General features: G+C 41.7%; 1 long non-coding RNA gene across 2 annotated transcripts in view; it reads right to left on the bottom strand.

Annotated features, from left to right (window-relative positions):
• Positions 1-24,623, bottom strand: part of LOC140151175 (uncharacterized) — a 31,489-nt gene extending 6,866 nt beyond the window's left edge. The window contains exons 1-3 of one of the 2 annotated variants that reach the window (XR_011858913.1): positions 24,356-24,623; positions 5,658-5,852; positions 4,920-5,018 (exon numbers count right to left, since the gene is read on the bottom strand). This is a non-coding gene — a long non-coding RNA (uncharacterized lncRNA). Of the gene's footprint in view, positions 1-4,919; positions 5,019-5,657; positions 5,853-20,688; positions 21,641-24,355 lie in introns of those variants that run through there. The other variant, XR_011858909.1, reaches the window with a different exon arrangement.
• Between the last annotated feature and the right edge of the window lie 1,319 nt (positions 24,624-25,942).

Raw genomic sequence — 25,942 nt, 5'->3', positions numbered from 1 at the left:
GACAGTATCAAAAATACCAAATGACAATTTGAATGACTTAGGCCTATCCTTCTCTTTTAAGCAATTTATAAACAATTTTAATTTTTTACTCTTGCACTGGGATCACTGAATGGGTCTTTAAGAAATGTGGCGTATCATGTCAAAAACAGACATCTTTTGGACAGCTTATAAATTTGGAGGCTTTCACATAAAGAGCTATTTTGTTCCACAACGCCGTTTTCCCCAATAAAATCGGACATTCCTAAGCGAAGAAATTGAGTTAAATAAGTTATGGTATTAAAAATTGAAAATTGAAATATACGTGGGTAAAAAGCTGAAAAGACAAATAAAACCAGAACAGAACAATTTAGAGAACAATAATGAATTAATAATAATGAACAATAATGAATTAAAGAGTTGACAGGAGATTAGGAGTTAATGTTTTCTGCAGTTTCAGTGTACATCTTCTCACCGTTGATGGTTTGGTGGACTGTCATGTAACATGGATGTAGTAAGCCGTGATCCTAAAAATGCCATTCACATTGACCAAAACTAATTACAAGACCTCTTCTACATTGAGGCTGGCTTTCCCTTTTAAAGGGAATTTTTATTTTAAGTCTGGTGCAGCTGTTATAATATTTTTGTCATGTTTTGAAATTAAGTATATTACTAGTTCACCCGTAGTTGTGAGAGTAACTGATAGTGATAGCAATGCTATTTGACCCCTGATGACTTTTTGACATGTTTCTGTCATATTGAGGATTCTTTATACCACTTTTAAGCCCAATTGGGCATACTCTAACATTTGACCCCCATATGACCTTTGACCTCGAGTGACCTCAGTTTGATTTTGTTCATGCTCCCTTGATATGGAGAATTACTTTCACCAAGCTTTAGCCAAATCAGATGAAGCTTAAGATTTAGCTCCTGGATGACCTTTGACCTCTGATGACCTCAATATTTATTTTTGTGCTCCCCTCATCCAGCATACCCATATTAACCAAAATAATTTGTTTGCCAGCTGTTACGCGAACTTGCCACTTGATTGCTTTTATAAGCATGTATACTATGGTTTCCGAGAGTGTGTGGTTCCCAGTAGTTTCTCTCCCTATGGTTAATATAGGTACAGGGTCTGTAACACAAGACTATATAAATCTGTCGATTTGGTGCTTCATTTAGGGTAGTGCAATAATTATGTGTACCCCAGGGTGGCAAATTATAGGGGGCAAAGATTTTTGGCAGGCCAAAAGTCGGGGCAAGCATTTCTTGGCTGGTCAAAAGGGGGGCTTAAGCAATTTTTGGCAGGTCGAAAGGGGGGAAGCAATTTTTAGCACAAATATTTTGGGCACTGTCTCTATATTACGCCCTAAAAAGGAGTATGAAAACATTAGGAACACATTCAAATAGGCAAAATTTATTGCTCGATCTTTCGCATTATACATAAGCGTTAAGCCTAATGGTGCACCTGGGTTCCTTTGCCTTGGGAGTAAATTTCATGTACAAATAGAGAGCCCTCTCCTCCAGACTTGTAGTACCCGTACTCTTGCCCCTACCTGTACTCGAGTCCCAATTTCCATTACCCGTGCACTGCGTACCCGTGGCTTGGACCCATGCCGAACTCATGCCCTACTTTGACTTGGACCTGTACCCGTACCCGTACTCATGGACTAGGACCCATACCCGTTGAGTGACGGTGGCCTGGGACCCATACCCATGGCCTGGGACCCGTACCCGTACTCATGGTCAGGGATCCGTACCCGTACATGGTTACACAAATGCAGGAAAGTGAGATAAGAATAGAATACTCTCACTTCCCAGATGCATGTTAACTCCACTCATGAATCCCACTGTGAGTCCTCTGATCATAAATTCATAATTAAAACAAATAGGTTACATGATGGATGGGGTTGGGTGGGGAGTAAATGGAAAGCTATAATAGCAAGTGCCCTTAAATTTATTTTAGCCTGGTCCAGGGCCCTGAAAGAGATAAATCCAGCCCTGGCTACACAAAATGAACATGAATGCTGCACACAGATCTACACTGTAACAGCCTGTGCACACTGCCACCCATGTACATGTCTCATTCACACAATGACTGATCAATACAGAAAAAGACCCAGCAAACTGGGAAAACATTTCAAGATTTTTTTCTTTTGTGGTGAATTTCAAGTTATCATGTTAAAATATCATGATTTTAGCTTTTATTAATCATTTTGATATTTTCCATTCAAATACACACCCCTACTTGTATGCTACACACATGTTGAACTAATGATAATGTGACTGGTGTGACTTTTCCGCCAGCCACATGAGCTCACAGTGTACTTCTTGTGCCAGGCTTGGGCTAGTGCATCTGACAGCGTGTTTATACTGAGCGTACAGCTTTTTGACCCGCTATTTTCCGGGCACAAAATACCGATCATAATCCGGCCACCGTTACCCAGCTTGTTTCTACTGAGACCAGAAAGCCGTGTCTCGCACGATGCACGGCATTTTTTTCCTGTAAACCGGAAGTACGGAAAACAGATTTCAACGAGCGCAAGGCATGCCGGTTGTATCCTAAATTTAAATGTCTTCGTATGGTAGCATGCATAGGACCTACAATCCGGGCTACAATCACAACTTAGTGTTTTCGTTAATCCAAATTGCATTAATTTACCAGTGGATCTAGTAATTGGCTAATATGATAATTAATTTACAGCCAAAATATAACCAACTCATTAACTATAAAGAAGTAGGCCAGTATATATAAATATCAGAAAGAAGGAACCTACTACATTATAGGCCTATGCCCTACTATAATACAAGTAGAATATAAATCGCGTTATTTTTGCAAAATGCATGACCTCGACCCGGCAACCGATCACACGGCTCGTTTCTACTGAGCGGATCACACGCTTTGACCCGGCATGATCCACCTCAAGAGGTGGATCACGAAAGGCGAGCACATGACCCGGCATGACACGGCAACCGATTACCCAGATCGTTTCTACTGGGCTTGTTACCCGGTATGACCCGGCACGGCACGGCACGGCACGGAATTTGGCCCTCAGTAGAAACACGCAGTGAGACAAATGAATAGAGAGGTCCTTACCATACAGAAATTTGGGATTTGATAAGAGATTTAAAGGAGTTTTAAAATATTAATAAAACATGAATATAATTATCCAGATGTGCATAATTAATGATAATAATTATAATGATTTAAGCTAATGGATAATCTGTTGGATGTGTATTGTGTAGATGTGCATGAATTGACAATTAATTAACAATTAATTTTATTCCAATTGATGGTTTAAGATAAATATTTTTTCCACATTGTACATGGATTGATTGGACTGGAATCGGACTGGGGTCGACTTCAAGCCCGAGTCCTATTTTTTGACCGAGCTGAGCTAAGCCTTTTAATGTTCAATTCTGAGCCGAGTCCGAGTCCGAGTCCAGCAAAAAGTGGACTTGAGTCCGAGTCCAGACTTGAAGCTACATCACTGCTAAATATACTAAAGTATGATGAAATTAGTATTGCACAGTCTGGGTGTCCATACATAGACATAGTTTTTTCACTTGCATCCCAAAATATGCCACATTTAGGCTAGATCATGAAAGTAAGCCTACTTCCATGGCTAGATTCACCATGACCACCAATATTTAAACTCTTTTTGTACTTGTTTAATTAATTTGTTTATACTCACAATTGGACACATACCATATTTTGACTTTGGACCCGTACCCGTACCCGTACTCATGGACTGGGACCCGTACCCGTACTCATGGACTGGGACCCGTACCCGTACCCATGACCTGGGACCCGTTCAAGTACCCATACCCATGGTTTGGGACCCATACCCATACTCATGGTCCGGGATCCGTACCCGTACTCATGGCGGGTCCCATACTACAAGTCTGCCCTCCTCTAAAAATCCCAAAAAGAATTAAGGGTATATGTGCCCTTATTTGCTGGTGAGATTTTTATGGGAGGGCACTTTTAGTTTGTGTCTAAAAGTCCATTTATGTCAAGAGAGCCCATAGCGCAATTAGGCGAACGTTTACAGTATGATAAGACGATCTAGGGTTTTAAAATCGGGTTCCTCAAAATCTTAGTGTGTCAAAAGGGGGGCAAAGATTTTTGGGCACGACCGAAGGGAGAGGGGCAAGCAATTTTTGGCGGACCACTTTGAGAATTGACCACCCCAGGGATACACATAATTATTTCACAGCCCCTTAATACGGTGCCTGCGGGACAGGTGCATAGCTCAAACTCTTTTAAAAGAACGCAATTTTGAGTGGTAAAAATATATAACTTAATTTTTTATTCTGTCATATTTTGTAGATTAAAGGTTATTTTCAGATTTCTTACCGACTGCAAATGAAAGCAGAACTTTTCCTATTTTGCCCAGCCAATAATTTTCCCAGACATTTTCCTCAACTAACCAAATCTTTAATTCCCCTGAAAAACAGGGGCAGGCAGCCGCCACATTTTGGCTACCACTGCACACTCACAACATAAGTCTACATGTACATAGGTGTTGTTTTTGTCTGTTTGTGCCTTATAATTAGGCCAAATAGTTAAAAGAAGTATTTTGCGATCCAAGCATCTTCTTTTATGACATTTTTCCAGTAGGTATCTACGAAAAAAGCTCATTCCCAAAACTGATTCCGATTTTGCCCAGCTGGTTCCGAAAATTGTCTTTGTGAGTTATGCATGATTACCGTATGTGTATTGCACTGCTCCATACATGTAGAGCACTGTGTTAAATTATGTTTTGGATGTTATTAACATTTGGTGATATTTTTGCTGTAAACAAATTAATTTGCAAGAAATTTTTGTATAGACATTATTACATTACATTTTTTTTATAGAAACGTGGGGGATGAGGCTGTGAATCACAATGACCCTTTAACACTACAAAATAATAGCTCGTGCCCCCAGGATGACTCACCAGCTACGCCAAATGTCAGGATCTTGTTCATGTGGATCAATATTCTATCATATAGGCTTGACTTGAGGTCATCTCTGCATGCTGTTTCTGTAAAACTTTCTGGAATTAAGCACATGAAAAACACATGTAATAACCTTAAAGTCATAGTACGATCTTATAATATGAATTTGGTTAATTTTTTTCAAACCTGATTTTTTAGCATACGGTATTTGTAATGTTTACACATGTCACAACTTGCACCTAAATGGAATCAGCCAAATTTCTTGTGTTTGTAGGTAAACAGAGCAAAGTTCGACATAAAGTAATAATTCAAAGAATTATGACTTTATGTCCTCCCATAGAACTGCGTGTTAAATGGCCAAAATAACAAGCAGTGTTTCTTTCACTTTACCTCGTTATTTCAGCTCAAAATTAACAGAAACCATTCCCGATAATTATTACTAGTATTATTTCAGCATTTTGAGTATATAATGACAAATTTAAAATTTGGAGGAAATCGTACATTAAGCCTTTAAAGTGAAAAGGCTGTCAAACACAAATTGATGCAATAAAATCCTACATACATAGAAAAATGCAAATATTTTTGGCCCTTAATTTCATTTATGGCTGTATTCTCAGTACGATGATGAAAGGTAGCAACAAAAAGCTGCTCTTGTTTAACTAATCAATCTGTGTTCCAAAATTTTAAAACAACAGAACTGATCATGTTGTTTTACCAAAAATACAAAAATGTCTCACCCTTTTCGTCAGGTCTCATGCAGGATGTTGATAAGTATACCAAAGAAGATGAAGCCCTTCATTGTACACAGCACTGGAGCAGGAAATATGGCAAATCACATCCTTCCAGTCCCAACTTTTTACACAAGTGTCCATTGAAATGCTCGGCTCTGGCACTGTATAGTACATTACTCCATACCGTTCCACGACCGATGCCTGTATTTTAAAAAAAAGAGGACAGATATGGGTTCTCAATCTCAGGCTAAAAAAATTCCTAATGTTATGTCTCAAAGCCCATGTCAGTTTCAAAAACAAATGTGGAATGGGTTTTTTTTATTTGAGATTTTTTAGTACACAGCATACATGTGGTTGACTCGCACAATTGAAGTACAATTATCAATTGTTTTATACCTAAATGCGAGTATCGAATCAAGTAACTTTTCTTCCAAATTTGACTCAGAATTTCATGATTTTATGGCAAAAATGCATGAATTTGCCGTTTCAACTGACATGACGCGCTAAGAAAAATGAATGCGCGGGCACTTTGAGACATATCATTTTTTAGCCTCATACGTAGGCCTACCTGTCATCAAATTTGATGCTGTGGTGCTCTTGATAGGCATGACCATATTGCTTCTACAACTTCGGGCTCGATCCTTTCAACTGAAAATTGACACCAAAGTCAACATTTGTCTTCACTATTAGGTAATTTTACACGGGAAGTTATTCATGCAGTGATATCTAGATTTCATCCTGAATAATCACTTTTGTGAACAATGGATCTCTGTACGTGGACATGGTGGAAAATGAGACACCACTTTTTATACAGCATGCAATTTGCATTGTCAATGATAGGCTGCAGAATTTGACAAAAAATGGTGACATACATTTGCTTGCTCAAAAAGTCTAGCTTTGACTTTGATGCTCACCGATAGCTTTGCATTTGAGGCTATAGTTCAGAGTTATCAATACTGATGAAGCATGACACTACGTAAAGCAATGGAAGTTAAGAAGTGATCATCAAGATGGGTGATTGTATCAAAATGTTGCTCAAATTGCACTGCAACTCAATAGACTGTTCAAAACAGGCAACCTTGCTCTAAAAGATCAAAATACCTTTTGTCCAAATTACAACTTCAACAGAATATTTAACATGCATTGCAAAAAAAATTTCACCAGTGACAGGGCTGTCAACTCTCACACATTGGGTATGAGTCTCACACATTCGCACGTCAAGGTAGTGTAATCTATAAGCAATTCCAAAAAGTTGACAGGCCTGCCGCTGATCTACAAAAAAACGGCTCATTTTTCTCCCCCTTCTTTCTCTCTTGTCTTCTTTTCTCCCCTCTTCTCATCCCCATTTTTCCGCTTATCCGTCCTCATATTAGGTGTCGGTGGTCTGCCCCTGCCCTCCTGCTGGCTACGCTACTGTTATAATCATCCCTAGCTACTTTTACTCAGAAAGTCTACATTTGAATTTGCTAACCGATATAGCTTCACATTCAAGAGTCAAAGCTCTGCAAGGTGTTCATAGTTCTTGTTGCTTGGGTTCAACTCCCTGCACAGGCATGGAATCTTACATAATAATATGTACATGTATCAACTATCATGTTCGTTTCCATCTAGCGATCAATAACCTGAATAACACATGTGTAATCCAATTCAATACACAAACCTTGATCAATAATGAACGTTGGTCAAAAGACAAGCTTACTGATGTGAAAAATTATGTTATGACTTTTATGTACATGCAGGATCATCATTTATGCATATTGCCTTGAAAATCATAAAAAGCGATTAATTACTTGATCACCTCTAGACTATGCCATAGTCGATTTTTGATAAATGAAAATGTTATTTTTCATGATGAATGCATTTAGTTGAACTCGAAATTATACTGATATTTAATACATCAAAATACTAGTAAATGGTTATGAAAAAGGGGGTTTATATAATTATATTTGTGACAGTAAAAGTCAAGTATACGTAGTATATGCAACATATCATAATGGCATATTTATAATGGCACTTAAATATACTGAACAATTCTAATTTTAGAATCTGCCAGTTTATTATCCGAGTTAAAAATCTGAGCTAACAAACAGAGGGAGTACGGTGACTGAAAAGATCAGATGTGAAAATCTATCAATTGTGCACAAATAATTGAATCAAGAGTTTTAAGCTTAAATGTAATAGTCAGAGTATGCACAATTGGCAAGTGGACTAAGCAGAAGTCTAGATCACCTCAAATGATTTTATTAGCGTTATTTATAAATCATATTTCAATATTTCTAAATGTTTTATATATATGCCCGGGGCACTCAACTTTGGAAGTGACGGTATGTGCCTGTCAATAGGCCCCCTCTTTTGAAGTCGACTATACCCGATGACCCCCTTTTTTTAAAGTCATACCCGATTACCCCCCTTTTTTTAGTTGGGGCTGCCCAATGACCCCTTTTTTTTGGTTGCGGCTACCCAATGACCCCCTTTTTTCTAGATTTTCTAGAAGAGCATCATCAAAATGCAACAAAATAATGCCAAAACTCAAATTTTGTTCCATTTTGGCAAAATTTTGCCGAAACTTTCAACATTTTGCTCCAATTTTTCAAAATTTTCTACCCGATGACCCTTTTTTTGAAACCTTATACTCAATGACCCCCCTTTTTTTAAATATTATACTCAATGACCCCCTTTTTTATTTTGTTTGTACCCAATGACCCCCTTTTTTTAAATAAGGCTTTGCTACCGATAGGCCCCTACTTTGTGACACCGGTAGGCACATACCCGTCACTTCTAAAGTTGACCCAGAAATGTATGAATTTGATGCGAAATTGTGATGAAAAATAATATTTTACCAGTCAGATTCAGAAAGAGAGTATCTCATTACACACATTAATTATATCACAATCCAAGCATAGATGGTCAAGTTCACTTCATGGAGAATGTTACAAACTGTTGTAATATGTTTTGCTATTTTGTTTTTTCTGTAGTGAATATGTTTTCGACCATTAAAATTGGATATAAAAACTATCAAAAATACAGCACAAACAGACATCACTATGTGCATAATACAAAATATAAGAATTATACAGAAGTGACATACGGTATAACACTTATAAAAGCCGTCTCTTGACAAGGAGATTACTCCGATGCTAGAATCCCGGCATGAAAACTCAGGTGAAATAAAGACAAATATTTCTAATTGATTTTGTGCGCCTTTAGAGCGTTAAGTGTTTCAAAATTTCAAAATGAACAAAATATAAGTAACTATGTTGTCATCAACATGACAGTAATATTCATGAGGAACAATTATTGCTCCCTCAAGAAAGAAATGGTTAACAAATGACTGGGTTTCATCACACGACCTTCTAGTAACTGTATCTAGAAATTTGTGAAAGTTACTTGTAAATTTTTGCCAGGAATTAACAAGCTTTTTTCTATGGTTATTGACCAGCTCATTTGCGCCGTTCATCAGACATTGGGACATTCTTTACCGCTGGATTACTGCCCTCTGTTGATAACAGGGCTTCGAACTCTTAACAAGGCGATTGTTTAACACACAGCATTTACATGCACAGTTTACCTATGCATGATCCTGGAACCTAGGATTGATTGCAGATATCACTATTATCAGAACCGGGGATGGTCCCCCTTCTCTTTTCGAATAGCTCTGACACTTAAACGTGCACAGGGTTTGACTCTTCCTGTACACAGGATAAACAGCTTTATGTGACTTCCGAACTACGAGACGTCGCACACACACACACACCGACATCGCCTGGCTAATAATTATTTGGTGCAGCAGAGACATTAAAATGAATACACGGGATCGATACACGTGAATTGCTATGTATGCACGATTTTGATATCAGACGAAAATCTTCGGATAGTGGGTTAGAAAATGATGAATATCTCCCGTAAATGAATTTTTCTCAAGAAACCAGAAGTGGTCTCATACACTTGAAAATACGTGTTGAACAGATATTATAGTCGTTAGCGTGCGCTTTGAAAATTGGCCGTGCGCTTTGAACTCATAATTTGACCAAAACTCAAGTTTCCATTGCGTTGGTTCTGTAGGCCTATGGACTTCAGCGCGCAGCAGGCTATAGCGGCACTCACTCAAGTGGAGACAGTATATTAACCATTGACCGCAATGTCGTATACAAGCTAGCTTTTACAGCGAGAAATCAATTACCCCGTCTATTGTCATAGCCTTAGTCAGGTCACTTCGCTAATAATATGCATCTCATAAGGTCCGAATAAAATAGCCATGTGTGGCTGTGGATTGAACCTACCATGGCGATTTCTACTATGAAGATATCGGGGCGATGTCACTGTGCACCACCTATATCTAGCACTTGCTAAGCAGTGTATGAGGGTGAGAAGAAATTCTACAATTTTATTCTGTAAAGTAACTGAACACAATTGTAGGATTTCCGACACTATAATCACATTTTGGGAGAGAATAAGAATTCTCACCTAAGGCAAGCCCAAGGCAATGTTTTGGTTCTTGTCCTCTCAATTTTTGGGATTTGTCAGATTTTTTTTTTTTTTTAGATTTTTTTTTTATTTAGACTTTGGAATGATTTATGAAAACTTTATACATATGGTTGTGCGCTATGAATTGGGGGCCAAATGTGTTACATACTAAACTAGAATTATGCCACGAAAAACAGTGGCATGATCGACGGGAATTATATAAATAAACATTATTTTTCATCAGGTTCGACAGTAACAAAAAAAAGGAGACAAGTAGAAAAAGTGATCCCGCCTGGGAATCGAACCCAGGACCTCAGGTTTCACGAGACCTACGCCTTAACCACTTGGCCACGGGAGCTTCATGATTAGGCTGGTTGAAATTCGAACCCATAAGCGGTCACTTAAACTTATCTCCTCCCCGCAAATAGCCCAGGGCCGTAAATGCGAGAAATAAATTGCCATCCTCCCTGTGAGGAAATATAACACGGATAAACAGTGGCATGAACGATGGGAATTATATAAATAAACATTATTTTTCATCAGGTTCACCGTCATAAGTAGAATTATGCCGTTAAGTAATTAAGGTGGCCCCACAACAAAGGTTGGTAAATACAAAGAATACTATCAAAAAACCAAGTTTGCATTTGAGTTGCAGAGTGGAATAGCGGAAATGTAGGCAAATATGCAAATGAGGTCATTAATATTCATAAATATGCAAATAATGTGACACAAAACTATACAGCATATGAGGCTGCCATACCTTATCACTGTGCCAAGTTTGAAGTTACTATGTGAGTGTGTTTAAGCTGCAGAGTGGATTAATGACAATGAAGGCCAAATATGCAAATTAACTCATTAATATTCATAAATATACAAATAACATGACACGTATACAGCACATGAGGCCAACATATACTATCACCGTACCAAGTTTCAAGGTAATCTGTAATTGCGTCTAAGCTGCAGAGTTGATTAATGACAATGTAGGCAAAATATGCTAATGAGCTCATTAATATTAGTCCCAAACATTTCGACTCCTAACCTCGATCTTACCTTTCCGATGTTGATTAAGATACTTCTTGCATCGATCCCGAGATGCAGAAAAAAACAATAGTCATTTTGTCCCACATAAATGAATAATAACAAGAAAAAAAACCTGACCCCCCGAGTGGACTCACCCATTTGGTGACGTCACACCCGATAATCATCCCTTATCCGACTTGGGCACCCCTACTCGTCCAAACTTGTAGGGGGCGGCCGGAGTCCGGGATAATCAACATAGGAAAGGTAAGATCGCTCCAGTTAGGAGTCTACCAAACATTTCTGTTTGGGACTAGACTCCGACACCGGACGATCTTACCGTTTCCGATGTCGATTAAGATACTTCTTGCATCAACATCTGAACGATTGATCTAGCAAGTAACTGACGGATGGAGGTACAAGATTGGCCAGCATCTGATCAGGAATAGGATTGGGAGTGGGTAGCACAGCACGGTTTTCTCGGGGTCTAGAATTTTCCCCCACATCGGCCGGAAAACAAACCAGACCATGTGAATACAGACAAAAACCTCAGCACTTAGTAAGTACGGTGGTTAAGAATAGAATAGAAACACTGGTGTTCTTACCATGCTGATTATTCTGAAGTGTCTGAAACACCTGATACCCCAACAGCATCACCGCCCCAGAACGGACCTGGCAAACCTCTCACCTGCTCTCTGATTTATGTTTTTGTAGTAAATAGTTGAGAAAGACGATGGGGTCTTCCAGGACACTGCCTGACAGATCTCTTCAATTGGGATCTCCCTATGATAGGTCCCGGGGTACTCAAGTTTGGTTTTGGTAGGGACGTGCAGCTGAGAAAATAAATATACCAATTTTTCAAGAAATTTGGACCCATTGATATACCAAAAGTCAAAATTTTTGGCAGAATTTACCCAAAATTGTCTTAGTTTTTACAAATTTTCCCAAAATTTTGGCTAGATTAAGGAAAAATTGGGCTGTTTTCCGAAAAAATTGAGAAAATTTTGAAAAAAGGACCCATTCATATACATGTACCAAAATAGGCTTTGAAAAAGGGGTCATTGATATACCAGAAGGCTGAAAATGCTACCCATGTTTATGCGGCACGTCCCGTATGGTCATTTGTACTGAGTACCCCCGGGTGATAGGTCCAAGATGATGAGATTGACCTAGTTGAGTGGGCCTTGGGGCGCGCATCTTTAGCCGCCCCTGAGTCCACCAACACCTGGACCAGCCACCTTGCTAGGGTTTGCTTAGCGGCTGGACCGTGGGGTTCTGGATGGGTAATAAATATGCGGTCATGAGTCCCTCTAAGGTTTGTGTTCGGAAGTGGTAGTGTTGCAGCACCCTCACCGGGCACCACAACCTGTCTTCGGCTACTGACGAACCCTGCCCAATTCTGGGTATGGCGAGGGACGAGTGTCGGAATGCACTGCGCTCATTTTTGGCTAGGAAATCGGGCGCAGAAACAGAGTCGCTCCGTTGTTTGTAAACACAGAAGCTGACTTCGAGACCGCATGCAACTCTGAGCACCGCCGTCCCAAAGCCAACGCCAATAAGAAGGCCGTCTTAAGGGAAGGGGTATGAGCGTTTGGACAGTATTTATTGTGGGACATTAGAGCACATCAGACATATCGAATTGCATTCTGAATACTGAAGAATGTCATTCTGATATCAAATAATTTTGATTTTTTTGAAATTCGCAATATGTAATACACATGGCAAATCATTAAAAATTAATATTTTTGATATTGAAGATATGGGTTTTTTCCCGAAACACCAAAAAAAATTAGGTCTTTTGGGGAAAAAATCCATATCTTCAATATGAAAGGTGAAAATTTTCAATTGATCGTCGGCTTTTCCTCCCAGTTACATACACTTTAAGAATATATCATTAGATTTATAAAATTTACTTCGAGGACTGTTATATATCAAAAATTTGAAAAACATCAAATTTTTATAATTTGTCATTAAATTTGTATTATATCGTGATTTTCAAAAAATGAAAATTATTTGATATCAGAACGACATGCTTCATATTCAGAATGCAATTCCATACGTCTGAGGTGCCCTCATGTTCCATAAAAAATACTGTCGAAACGCTCAAAACGCTCATTCCAGATCCCTTAAGAGTCACATACTTAAGTGTCACTTTTGACAGAGGCTCAAGGTACTCCAAGACTGTGTTCAGATCCCACGGGGGATCACCTTCCTATCTGGCGGGCGCTCGTTGAACATACCGTTAGAGAAGAAGACTTAGGGACCCGTCTGTGTTGATGGTCGACCCATCTTCAAATCCTCGATGAATCAAGAGAATGGCTGACTTATAGTTGGCCACTGTGGCCTGCTGAAGTCCTGACCTGAACTTTTCTGTCAGAAACTCTGCCACTAGAGGCACAGGGGCTTTAGTGGGAGAGATATCTCTCTCACTGCACCATGCGTAGTAGGGAGCCAGACGCCAGCTATACGTACGGAGGGTAGACTTTCGTCTATCCCCGGCGATGAGAGAAGCAGCTTCTGATGAAAAGCCTCCCTCCGCTGCGCGTTCCCTGATAAGGGCCATGCAGCTAACTGCAGGTGCTCTAGTGGTAGACTTGGTACTTCTCCTCCGAGCATCCGGAGTAGATCTGGTAACTCGGGGAGCACTCGCGGCGAGTGGATCCACCATCGGACGAAAACCACAGGTGTTTCGGCCAGAACAGCGCGATCAGAATGACGTTGCAGTCCTCCCTCCCGATCTTGGTCACCACCCTCGTGAGCAGTGAGATCAGGGGGAAAGCATATGCCGTCATCCCTCCCCAGTCTATGGACAGAGCGTCCACGGCGAATGCCTGATGGTCCACAACCCTCGAGCAGTACACCGGCAGTTGATGATTGCGATGAGATGCGAACAGATCTATCGAGGGGTGGTACATCACTCGAAGATCGTCTGGACGACCTGCGGAGCAAGGGACCATTCTGTTGGTCCCGACACCTTTCCTCATGACAGATCGTTCCGCGAGGATATTGGTGACGCCCGCTATGTGCATCGCTCTCAACATAATCTGCCTGGACATGCACCACCCTATCAGGCGCAGTGCGTGCAGGCATAATGAGGTGACCTGGTGCCCCCTTGTCTGTTGAGGTAGGCCACCACGGTTGTGTTGTCCGTTTGGACAACGATATGAGATCCCACGATCATCCTCTCAAAGTGGTGGAGAGTTCTCTTCACTGCCCATAGTTTGAGAAGATTGATGTGGGACTCTGTCTCTATGGCCGACCATAGGCCCGAGACTGAGTCCCTATGGATGTGCCCCCCCCAGCCCTGCTTTGACGCATCGGTTGTCACCATATGACATACCGCGGGTGCAGGAAACTTGACACCCTGGGTCAAATTGGGCTGATGGGTCCACCACCAGAGTTCCTCTCGCGCGATCTCCGACATCGGAACCGCGAGGGATATCAGGTGACGACTGGGCCTGTAAAAGGCTAGAAGGTGTAGTTGGATAGGCCTCATGTGAAACTGGTAGTACGGTACGAGGTCTACCATACTGGCCATAAGGCCCAACACCTTCATCCATGCCACAGCGGGTGCCGTCTCCGACTCGGCCAAGAGTCGTGCACACCTCGCCATGTTTGTCACCCCCTCGGGTGAGGGCACCGCGATCCCCTCCTCGAGGTTGATCTGGCCCCTAAGAATAGTGGTGTCTGCGTCGGGACCAAGTTGGATTTCTTGATGTTGATCAGAAAACCCAGGTCCCGCACCGTACGGACTACCAACTCCACGAGACACGCTGTCTCCAGTGGGGTGCATCCGTAGATGAGCCAATCGTCTAGGTAGCAACAGATGTTGACACCCCTGCGCTTAAGATACGCTACCATCGCTCTGACCAGGAGCGTAAACACTCTGGGAGAAGTGGACAGGCCGAATTGCAGGCATCAAAACTGGTAAGTTTGACCCTGTACCTTGAAGCGCAGATACCTCTGATCTTGAGGTGCGATCGGCACGTGCAGATAGGCGTCCGAGAGACCTAGCGATACCGCCCACACACCCTTGATGGGGCAGGCTAGCACCGAAGCGAGAGTCTCCATTCTGAACCTCTTGGGCCTGATGAACTCCTTCAACGGCTTGAGGTTCAAAATGGGCCTCCAGTCGCCGGTCTTCTTTGGAGCCAAGAAGAATGTGCTCCAAAACCCCTTGGTGAAAGGGGGGTAGACCTGGACAATCGCCCGCTTCGTGAGAAGCTGAGTGACCTCTGATAGTAGTGCCCGACGCTGGGGGCCGTCTGACGGCACTACTGTGGACCTCTGAAATGTGCAGGCGCATGAGGGGGGACTGGTGAACTCCAGTCTGTAACCCCCACTCACCACCGACAATACCCATGCGCCCGGAGAGATGGCTTGCAATAAGTGGCCGCCCACTGGGGGATCCCCCTGTGGGAAGTCCATCGCCCGCCGGCAAGGACTGTCGACCGCCGTGCCCTCAGGAACGATCTGACTTGCTCCCCTGGGAAGAACGGCTCTTCTTGGGGGCTTGCCTGATGATCCTGCGCTCTCGTGCGCTTCCCAGTCTTCTTGGGTGCTGCAGAGGTAGCCTCGGGCTGGGTGTAGTCGGTGGTGCACGACCTGCTGAAGCCGGAGCCGACAAGGTTCAGCGACAGTGGTGGCGATGCTAGAAACTTCGGATGAGCGTGCGAAACACGCTTTATCAATGAGCTTCAGCTCCTCCTCCCATTGGGGGAAGTAAGATCCGTGCGCCTTAGCCGCTAACGGCAGGCAGAGGAGAGGAAGTGCATAAGCATGTGGCGTCGTAGCTCCAGCGAGCTTGACAGCCCTACAATATCTACCCTTGAGGTCTGCCGGGAATGCGAGTGCGGGCGACCCCTGGGAAGAAGCACTAGCTGGGCATCCTACTGAAAGGATGCCCTGGTCCTCCTGGACGGACTCCTCCTGAGAGAAAGCCAGGCCCAGACCTTGGGCCACATGGCTCAGCACCTCAGAGGTGTCCGCAGGTAGACCAGTGCTAGTGATCTCCTCGTGAGGAAGCGGGGAAGGATACCTGTTGTGTCATCATCAGACTCATCAGACTGTGATTCACTACTGGTTTCGACTACCGACTCCTTTCCCTCCCCGTCAGACTCCGACTCATACTCTGATGAGGACGAAGGCTGTCGACGGCATCTGAAGGCGGGACAGAAGGCGCTGCCACCGTGTGGCTTGCCAACTGCCTGCCAGCAGAAGAGGGAGTACTCCCGCTAGACCCTGAGGTGCCTGCTATAGCATCCCTGGGTCCGCGCACTCTTGTGGCTGTCGCCCCAGCCATAGCAGCATGTGGCCTACACTGAACTAGATCTGGGTTAGCCACCCGCCGCCCGGCCTGGGTAACAGCAGGTGGTACCACCTGACCATCGCTAGGCGGCTCTTGCCACGGTACTAGACCGTGGAAGAAACCACCCTGCGGCGGGTACCACTGGGCATACCCTGTCGGTAGCTGACCCTGCAAGGATCCGCCACCAGGGAAACCCCACGGTACGGTAGTACCAGCACCGCCTCACCCCTGTTGCCACACAGACTGTGGAAACCAGGGCGGGAACTACGGTACCTGTGTGGTCCCAGGGTAGGTACCTGTGAGGGCTCCCGGCTGTGCACCACTGTACCCATGCCTCACTGCGTTCCCCGCAAAGGGATCAAGCTGTGTGCTCGGGTACCCCGTGGTAATGGCTGTTCCTTGGCTAGAGGAAACCTGCTGTGTACTACGGGCAGCAGGGCGTGGATATCCCCGGTCAACCACCTCGCCACCCGAAAGGGTAGCATCGATCAATGGAGCCATGCTCTGTTGATTCAGCGGTGATTGACCATAGGATCTATTGATGACAAATGGACCTTTCACGCCCCGCTGGCTCTCCAGGACGAAAGGCAGTTGTTGACCAGACAAGCTGTTCACGCTACCGTCCCTGGCCTCGAAAGCCTCGCCCAAGGTCGTTGTGTGTGGCGGACCACTCACAGCAGCTATGGGCGCATGCATAGTAGATACTACTGATGTCAGGCCGTTACTACTGACTGTACTTGGGTCGCTATCCTGCGAGGGACTGCAAACCCAACCCCTGAATAATCGCCAGCCGGTCCCGGAGGACAGCCGGCAGCTATTCTAGGGCCCAGGGTATCACTCGGAGGTCCCGCCATGGGACGGCTCCGTGCAACAACCCCAGTTGGTTCTCCAGGGACTACACCCACGGCGCTAACCGCGGTATCGTCTATGCTGAACCCATGCACGCTCTCTTGACCCTTGCGAGGAACGAGAGGCGTGCTGCGGATCAACCCAGGCAAGCCCGGGGTTCCACTGGCACACTGCATGCTACAAATCAACCCAGGTAAGCCCGGGGTTCCGTTGGCACGCCGTATGTTAGGGTTCGACCCAGGCAAGCCCGGGGTACCCGCAACATACTGCCCGTCACTGGCTACCACCAGGGGTGCTGGACCCATAGTCTCGCCTGTAACAGACGGGTGTCCTCCTGCAAGAAACTCGGTAGAGTTCTCGCAGGAGGACTGGTGCCCACCTGTTAGGGTAGGTACCGCCCTGCTGCCTGCTACTCGAGATGTCAAAACTTCCGCTGGCTGCTGGGCCTTGGGACTCGCCTGCTTGCCCGGGACCGGAGCCCCTACGGTAGCTCTAGTGTGGCTCTTGGAAGCAGCCACACCTGAATCTACCAGGTCAGCCTTACCTGCAGCTTTGGTAGATTTCTTTGTCTTCATCTTGTCTTTATGACGGTGACGAAGTCCTAGCCGTGTGCTGCTTTCCAGGTCGTCGAAGTGCGATTCCGAGAGACCTATACATAATGATGAACATTTATTATGTCTAGAACACTCCCTATGAGTGTACTAGGGACGGGCAGGACCGACAGGGCCTGGACATAGTTAATGGAAACTCGGGAGCGTGAACGCTACCCCCCACCCCTGAACACAATACTCAAGCCCTGATAAGCAAACCCATGCACGGTGGCTGGCCGCTGATGTTAGTGTTATGTGAATATAAAGGGGATAAAACACAAACGATCTGTCAGGCTTTTGTCCCTTCGGACCCCACCGAAAAAATCTTAACTACTCGTCATCGGACGGGTACTGAAAGATATAACGATAGAGCACACCATAAACATAGCGATAAAAACACCCCATACATGATACACAAGAATGTACAAAACATCTATTGCAACTTACAGGTCTGCTATAGTTGTTTTATGTGAGAAAAGAAAATGACGCCAGAAAGGCGGCCGTTTTGATAGCATGTGTGTCCCGTATACGAACGGAAACACTAAAATACGCTAAGTTTTTGGATCGTTTTTGTCACTTTTTCGTCCAGAAAATGTCGTCAAAACTATCCCTAGCTGTACTATACCGGTTGGTTTTTACCTCAGGTGTAAATTAACAAACAACTGTGTATATATATCTCGCCTTGGTCTGAGGATACTTAGTGCTAGAGCCAATGTACTGCACGTAAATATCTCTGCCGTAGACCAAGTTGGATAAGGGATGATTATCGGGTGTGGCGTCACCAAATGGGTGAGTCCACTCGGGATCGGGTTTTTTTGTTTGTTATTATTCATTTATGTGGGACAAAATGACTATTGGTTTTTCCGCATCTCGGGATCGATGCAAGAAGTATCTTAATCAACATCGGAAACGGTAAGATCGTCCGGTGTCGGAGTCTCATAGATATGCATTAGGCCAAGAAAAAAAAATTGTTTGCTTGCCCTCAATTGAATTTTAACAATTGGGTCGGTCGGTCGGGATTTCTTTTTTTTTTTTTAATTACTAGGAAACTCAAATGTTTGTATTAATTAAGGCTCAAAATATGAAAAATCAGACAAATTTGGTGTCAAAATGAATCAACTAACATTAGAAAACAACTAAAATGTTGGACACAAGCTCTAAAATACATTTTTTTACATCTTCAGAATGCAAAAAATTTGAAAAGAAAAAAAAACTTTTTCAGGAATGTCCAAAAATAGGGTCGGTATTCTTTTGTACAGTGAATAGAAAAAAAAAACTTTTTTCTGATTTCCAAAATTAGGGTCGGTCGGTTGAGGGCAAGCAAACATCTTTTTTTTTTGGGCCTTATGTAAATAATGTTACACAAAAAGTAACATGAGGCCACAATATACTATCACTGTACCAAGTTTGAAGTTGATCGGTGATTGCGTTTAAGTTGCAGTGTGGATCAACGGAAATGAAGTCAAAATATGCAAATGAGCTCATTAATATTCATAAATATGCAAATAATGTGACACAAAACTGTACAGCACATGAGGCCGCCATACCCTATCACCGTACCAAGTTTAAAGTTGATCTGTGATTGCGTTTAAGCTGCAGAGTGGTTTAATGACAATGAGGGTCAAATATATGCAAATGAACTCATTAATGACCGCTTATGGGTTAGAATTTCAACCAGCCTAATCACATGAAGCTCCCGTGGCCAAGTGGTTAAGGCGTAGGTCTCGTAAACCTGAGGTCCGGGGTTCGATTCCCAAACGGGATCATTTTTTCTACTTGTCTCCTTTATTATTTGCGACGGCGAACACTGTTTTTCCGTGTTGCACTCATTAATATTCATAAATATGCAAATAACATGACACGTATACAGCACATGAGGCCACCATATACTATTTTACCGTACCAAGTTTGAAGGTAATCTGTGATTGCGCTCTAAGCTGCAGAGTTGATTAATGACAATGTAGGCAAAATATGCTAATGAGCTCATTAATATTCATAGATATGCATTATGCAAATACTGTTACACAAAAGTATACAGCACATGAGGCCACAATATACTATCACTGTACCCCGGTACCAAGTTTGATATAAAATTGGATGTATTGAGCGTGATACCTGAATTTATCGGTTGAGCTCAAGTTTTCAAATATCATGCGAGACGTAGTTGAGTGTGATATTTGAAAACTCTAGTGAGATCGATAAATTCAGGTATCATGCAAAAGTATTCGTCCAATTTTATCATTATTATGTCTTCAGAATCTTTTTTTTGGTCAAAAACATGATTTTTAGTAAAAAACAAGATTTTTGGTCAAAAATGTGATTTTGCTTTAGAAAAAAATGATTTCCGCTCAAAAATGTGATCTTGTTTAAAATGAGATTTTTGGTCAATAATGTAATTTTTGGTCAATAGTGTGATTTTTGGTCAAAAATGTGATTTTTGGTCAAAATGTGTTTTTTCTCAAAATTGATTTTTGGTCAAAATGTGATTTTTGGTCAATGAAGTGATTTTTGGTCAAAGAAGTGATTTTTGGTCAAAATGTTGACTTTTGTTTACAAAAAATCATACCAAAAGAGACATACCGGTACATGGCAACTTGTGCACATAAAGTATATGAACTATGCACTCTATGAAGAGGTTACAGATATGAAAAAAACCCTGTAGCTCCCAAGCACGATACACATAATAATGAAGTTGATTCATCAAAACCCTATAAAACTGGCCTCAAAAAGAAACTTATAATTTTTCACAAGGTCATATCTTAAAATCCTCTACATAAAAATGAACAAAAATTGCACACAGGATTACTTCAATACTCTACTCTAAACACTGGTCAGTAACCAAACAGTTGTCCAACTGACACAACAGCAAAATGCACTGACATGCAACACCTTCCTGGACCACATTCACAGCGCAACAGATTTCTTTGGCTGGGTTCCAATTATTCGCCTGTACATGAACAAAAAATTACACACAGGATTACTTCAATAATCTACTCTAAACACATGTCAGTAACCAAGCAGTTGTCCAACCGACACAACAGTAAAATACACTGACACGGAACAGCTTCCAGGATCACATACACGGGCGAATAATTGGAACCCAGCCAAAGAAATCTGTTGCGCTGTGAATGTGTTCCAGGAAGGTGTTGCATGTCAGTGCATTTTGCTGTTGTGTCAGTTGGACAACATAAAACAATGAAGTAAATGTCAGCAGTTGTTTGTTACCAGGCTGTTTTTCTATCAATTTTGAAAATGTCCATCATTTTCCTCTCTCTCTACTTTTTCCTCTTTTTTTCTTGCGCTAGGGGGCGGGGGCCCAAATACATGAACAAAAATTACACACAGGATTACTTCAATACTCTACTCTAAACACATGTCAGTAACCAAGCAGTTGTCCAACCGACACAACAGTAAAATACACTGACACTGAACAGCTTCCAGGATCACATACACGGGCGAATAATTGGAACCCAGCCAAAGAAATCTGTTGCGCTGTGAATGTGTTCCAGGAAGGTGTTGCATGTCAGTGCATTTTGCTGTTGTGTCAGTTGGACAACATAAAACAATGAAGTAAATGTCAGCAGTTGTTTGTTACCAGGCTGTTTTTCTATCAATTTTGAAAATGTCCATCATTTTCCTCTCTCTCTACTTTTTCCTCTTTTTTTCTTGCGCTAGGGGGCGGGGGCCCAAATAGGGTTTGCCAGTCGGAACGAAGAAATCATTACTCCAAAAATGATTGCAAATTATATCCATTTGTAATCATTTCCTACCACAAAATATGATATGAAAACACAGGTGGGCTATGTATGAATATATGGAGAGGTTGTAAATATTAATATTTTGCGACATAATGAAACAATTAACACTGAAGACACCCTATGGCACCTGCTACAACTTGAGAACAAGTCCTCAAACCTCAAATTTGTAGTTTCTACAACTGACCCATAGAATCTCACTTCAGACCTTTGAAGCAGAGAAATCAGTGGAACTTAGTTGTAGCGATGGGGGGAAAATTTGTTCGAAAATTCTAACTTAAGTATGAACAACCGATAGCTTGTGATACGAAAGTTAAGGTGCAAGTATTTGCATGTGCTCATGTCACATACATGTACCTTGTTTGGCACATGTACACGGTTGTCATAGAGGGCCCAATGTCATGCATATCGTGTCGTTGTGGACTCGTGGATAGTAGATAGATTTCTCGATCAAGGGAAAATTCTAGTCCTAAACCTGAAACATCATATTCCGAGGCGCGGAAGTATACCAAATTGGTGTCTTATGACCTTTGACATTCTTTCGTGGCGAGTTACATGGTCTTTCAATTCACCCTGAGTGTCCTTGACAGGCATGACTATGCTTCAATGCCGGTCATGAAAGAATTCAAAAGATAACCTCTGCCCCAATAAGCAAGTTCGATAATAATAATAATCTTTCTTTATTGAGGGTAATTCCACTTCAGTGTCAAGCACTGCTTTCCAAGCAGGCCCTCATACAATTACAAATAATGTTAAGTACATAAATTGATAAACGGTAAATACACATGATAAATCAAAAGCATAATATTGGTTACATATGGCAAAGATTATACAAAATACAAACTTAAGTTAAGATGTCCTTATTTTATAAAAGTGCAAATTATAAAGAAATAGAAATACAAGTTATTTAGCAGAAATATTTGTTTGCACTTTAAATTGATACAAAGACATATTATTAAATTCTTTGCGGATTTGAGGTGCAATTCCATTCCAAGTATTAACAGCTCTGACATGGAATGTACGCTGGCCTGAATTTGAATTACATTTTGGTACAACCAAAGTGTTTGATGTATGATTTCTGGTAATATGCATATGACTATCATGAACAAATTCAAATTGGGATGATAGATAAGATGGCCCTATATTTCTTAAACACTTAAAAACTAAAACGAGAAGTTGATTTTGCTATCTATCATTTAGTTTTACCCACTTTAGTGCACTCATTAAGTTACTTATTGGTGTTCTAATATCTGCAGATAAAATTGTCCTGGCTAGCTGATTTTGTTCTGATAATTCAGAACAGAGTGCATTGTGGGTGAAAGTCTGTTGGGATATCACAGCCAGGCCTCACACAGTATTTCAATGGTGACAAACTTTGCACTTTCAAAAAGCCTTTTTGATTTTTTTTTTGCAAGTTGTTGTGTCTGATTGTCCCCGGGATTGTCCCCATAGAACTTTTATATAACATGCAAAGATAGTTTGAACCTATCTTGGAAGTACTAACGTTGTAAATGACGAATAAAATCACAAGAATTCCCGATCGGTCAAAGTCCATTCCCACAGCCGTCTATGGGAGGATTGTGTTATTATATCCCCAATACTGGCCAAGAATATTACCCATAATGCACTCTGTTCTGAATTATCGAATTCGCTTATAATCTCAGGCTATTGTCTGAAACTGCACCTTGGAAGATGTATGGTAAGAACTCAGTCCTCAAATGATAGTCATATAACGACTAGCTCGAGAAGTCTAGCCAAGAATTTGCTCACCGATAGCTTCACATTCTAGGCTAGAGACCATTGCATTCACAATCTAGTCGGATTCGCTGGAGCGTGACACTGTGTTAAAGCAATGGAAGTTCAGAAGTAAATATAGCCGATCACGACAGGCGATTGCATCAAAAATGTTGCTAAAATTACACTTCAACAAAATTTTAGTCTGTCCAAAATATGCAACCTTGCTAGAAAGGTACAGTTGACTCATCGAAATAACTTTCATCCAAGTTTTAACATTAAGGGGTACTACACCCTGTGGTAAATTGTGACTAGTTTTGCATTTTCTCAAAACTAAAACACACTGGTAATAAAAGTTATATTGTATTGGGGCAAGGAATCAATTACTACACTGAAATTTCGGTGTCTCAAGAAAAGCGGTTCAGTATATATGATAGGAAACGAGGTACATCCTAGCGGTACCTTATTTCTTATCATAAATAACAAACCGCTTGTCTTGGGTCACTGAAATTCCAGTGTACATAGTGATTGTATTCCTTGCCCCTATAATATACATAACTTTTGTTACCGCTGTGTTATTAGTTTTTGAGAAAAAATGCAAAATAGAGACAAATTTATTGAGGGGTGTAGTACCCCCTTAAATAAATAACCTCCGGTGCAAAAACTTGCACCGCTGTCCGACCGAAAAACGATAGTAACGCTCTCTAGCATCGAATGCGTAACTATCATGTGCAAATTCGAAGCTAGAGTTCTCGAGTAAATAACGACCAAAAGATAAGTGACTATCATTGAGGACTGAGTTCTGTAGTCTAGGAAAATACATGCTAGCTTATTTATAGCTAGTTTATATATAGCCCGAAACCCTCAGTCGTCTTCTCTACGGCTACCAGTGACATCTCCGTTGTGCGAGGATAGGAAAGAAAAGGCCATGCATTTCGGGCTAGTAGTATTTATATGCTAGTATAAATATAAATTTAAGCTTACCTCAGTGACACACTAGTGGTCACTGCATCAGCATGTCAGTGACCAAGTACATGACCCCATCAGACATGTCATGTGTACTGCAATTCCATCATACTTGTCTTTCGGGTCTGAATGTGCTGGTACTGAAGACTTTACACATCGGCTGATTCGGCTCCTTAGTAATACTAACCGCCAAACAAACAATTTACATTTTGAACGAGAAAACGAAGTTCGCATTGTTTATCTGTGCAGTATCTAGCCTCTGCCACGAGTACTGATGCTGCACAGAATAACCGGAAATAGAAATATGGGAATTCCCTTTACAGACCGACTCACTTTGAATATTCCTACACTTTCCTGCACTACACATGCGCATCGATACTTTCGTCGCGAAGATACTTACGGCTCAACACACGTATGCACAAAACATGTATCATGGATGCGCATACATTTACTTAGCTGTTGAACTTGAATATTCATATTTCATTTAATATATGATGTTTGTTACGATTAATATGTTGAAACATGTTGTTCCAGAATGTTTCTAAACAGTTTATTATGGAATGGTGCAGTTCATACACATTTTAAGGACGGGTAAAATTGTTTTAATCACTGTTTTAAAAATACGAAGATCTTATTAAAATTAATTGCGCATTGTTAAGTTGAGGAATTCTCCCATCAAACGAGATGTATCTCAGTGTTGCCCGGTACTGCCCGGCTTGGTCCGATTTTATTTGTTTACCCATAACTTTAACAATTGTTCCTCCCCCGAGGTTTCAAAATAAACCGCGTCCTGAGCCCTCTTTTAAACTAGGCAATGAAAGAGATGTAAAGCATAATGTGCATCATTTTCATCAAGTTAGAATGACTTATGCTGTTTCATCATATTTATAGCGCACACATGTGTGCGACCATGCATGTATACAACACAAAAGATTATAAGTGATAATCGTGTTACATAATCAAAACGTTGATCTGGAAACCTCAAAGGGCGGCAATTATGATTGTACAATAGAATGCGTGCGAGCTTTCTCCTTCTCTACTACCTCCATGATCGGACTAATGCTATAACAGTAGGTGAATACAAGTATTGAATATAGGCCTATCGCGTTGCAAAGCCCAATTCAGTGATCCCAGCGAAAAAAAAAAAAAAAATCAAATTGTTACTTTTATAAAAATTTTTAATGAAAAAAATTGGCAAAAAACCCAAGAAAACGGCAGTATCGACGAAGTTGAAGCCCCATTCAAATAGGCCTACATGTAGCTAATTTATATACTGTATGTAATTACAGATTCACGTAAATGCATTATTTTTGTCTTAAATAGGCCTACACGGCTTTTGGCTGAACCACTAGCAGAAGACACCAAATTGATGTTTTATGACCTTTGACATTCTTTTGTGGCGAGTGACATAGTCAGTTCAATTCACGCCGAGTGTCCTTGACAGGTTTGACTCTGCTTCAGTGGTCATGAAAGAATTCAAAAGATAACCTCTGCCCCAACAATCCCAAGCAATTGTCTGAAACTGCTTTTCGGATGATGTATCATAAGAACTCAGTCGTCAAATGATGATAGTCATATAATGACCAAAAGATTATTACTGACTAC

The sequence above is a fragment of the Amphiura filiformis genome, chromosome 1 (genome assembly GCF_039555335.1).
Source record: "Amphiura filiformis chromosome 1, Afil_fr2py, whole genome shotgun sequence".
NCBI lineage: Eukaryota > Metazoa > Echinodermata > Ophiuroidea > Amphilepidida > Amphiuridae > Amphiura > Amphiura filiformis.
The sequence above is the reverse complement of the archived record's forward strand: the minus strand, read 5'-3'. Positions and strand labels throughout refer to the sequence as shown.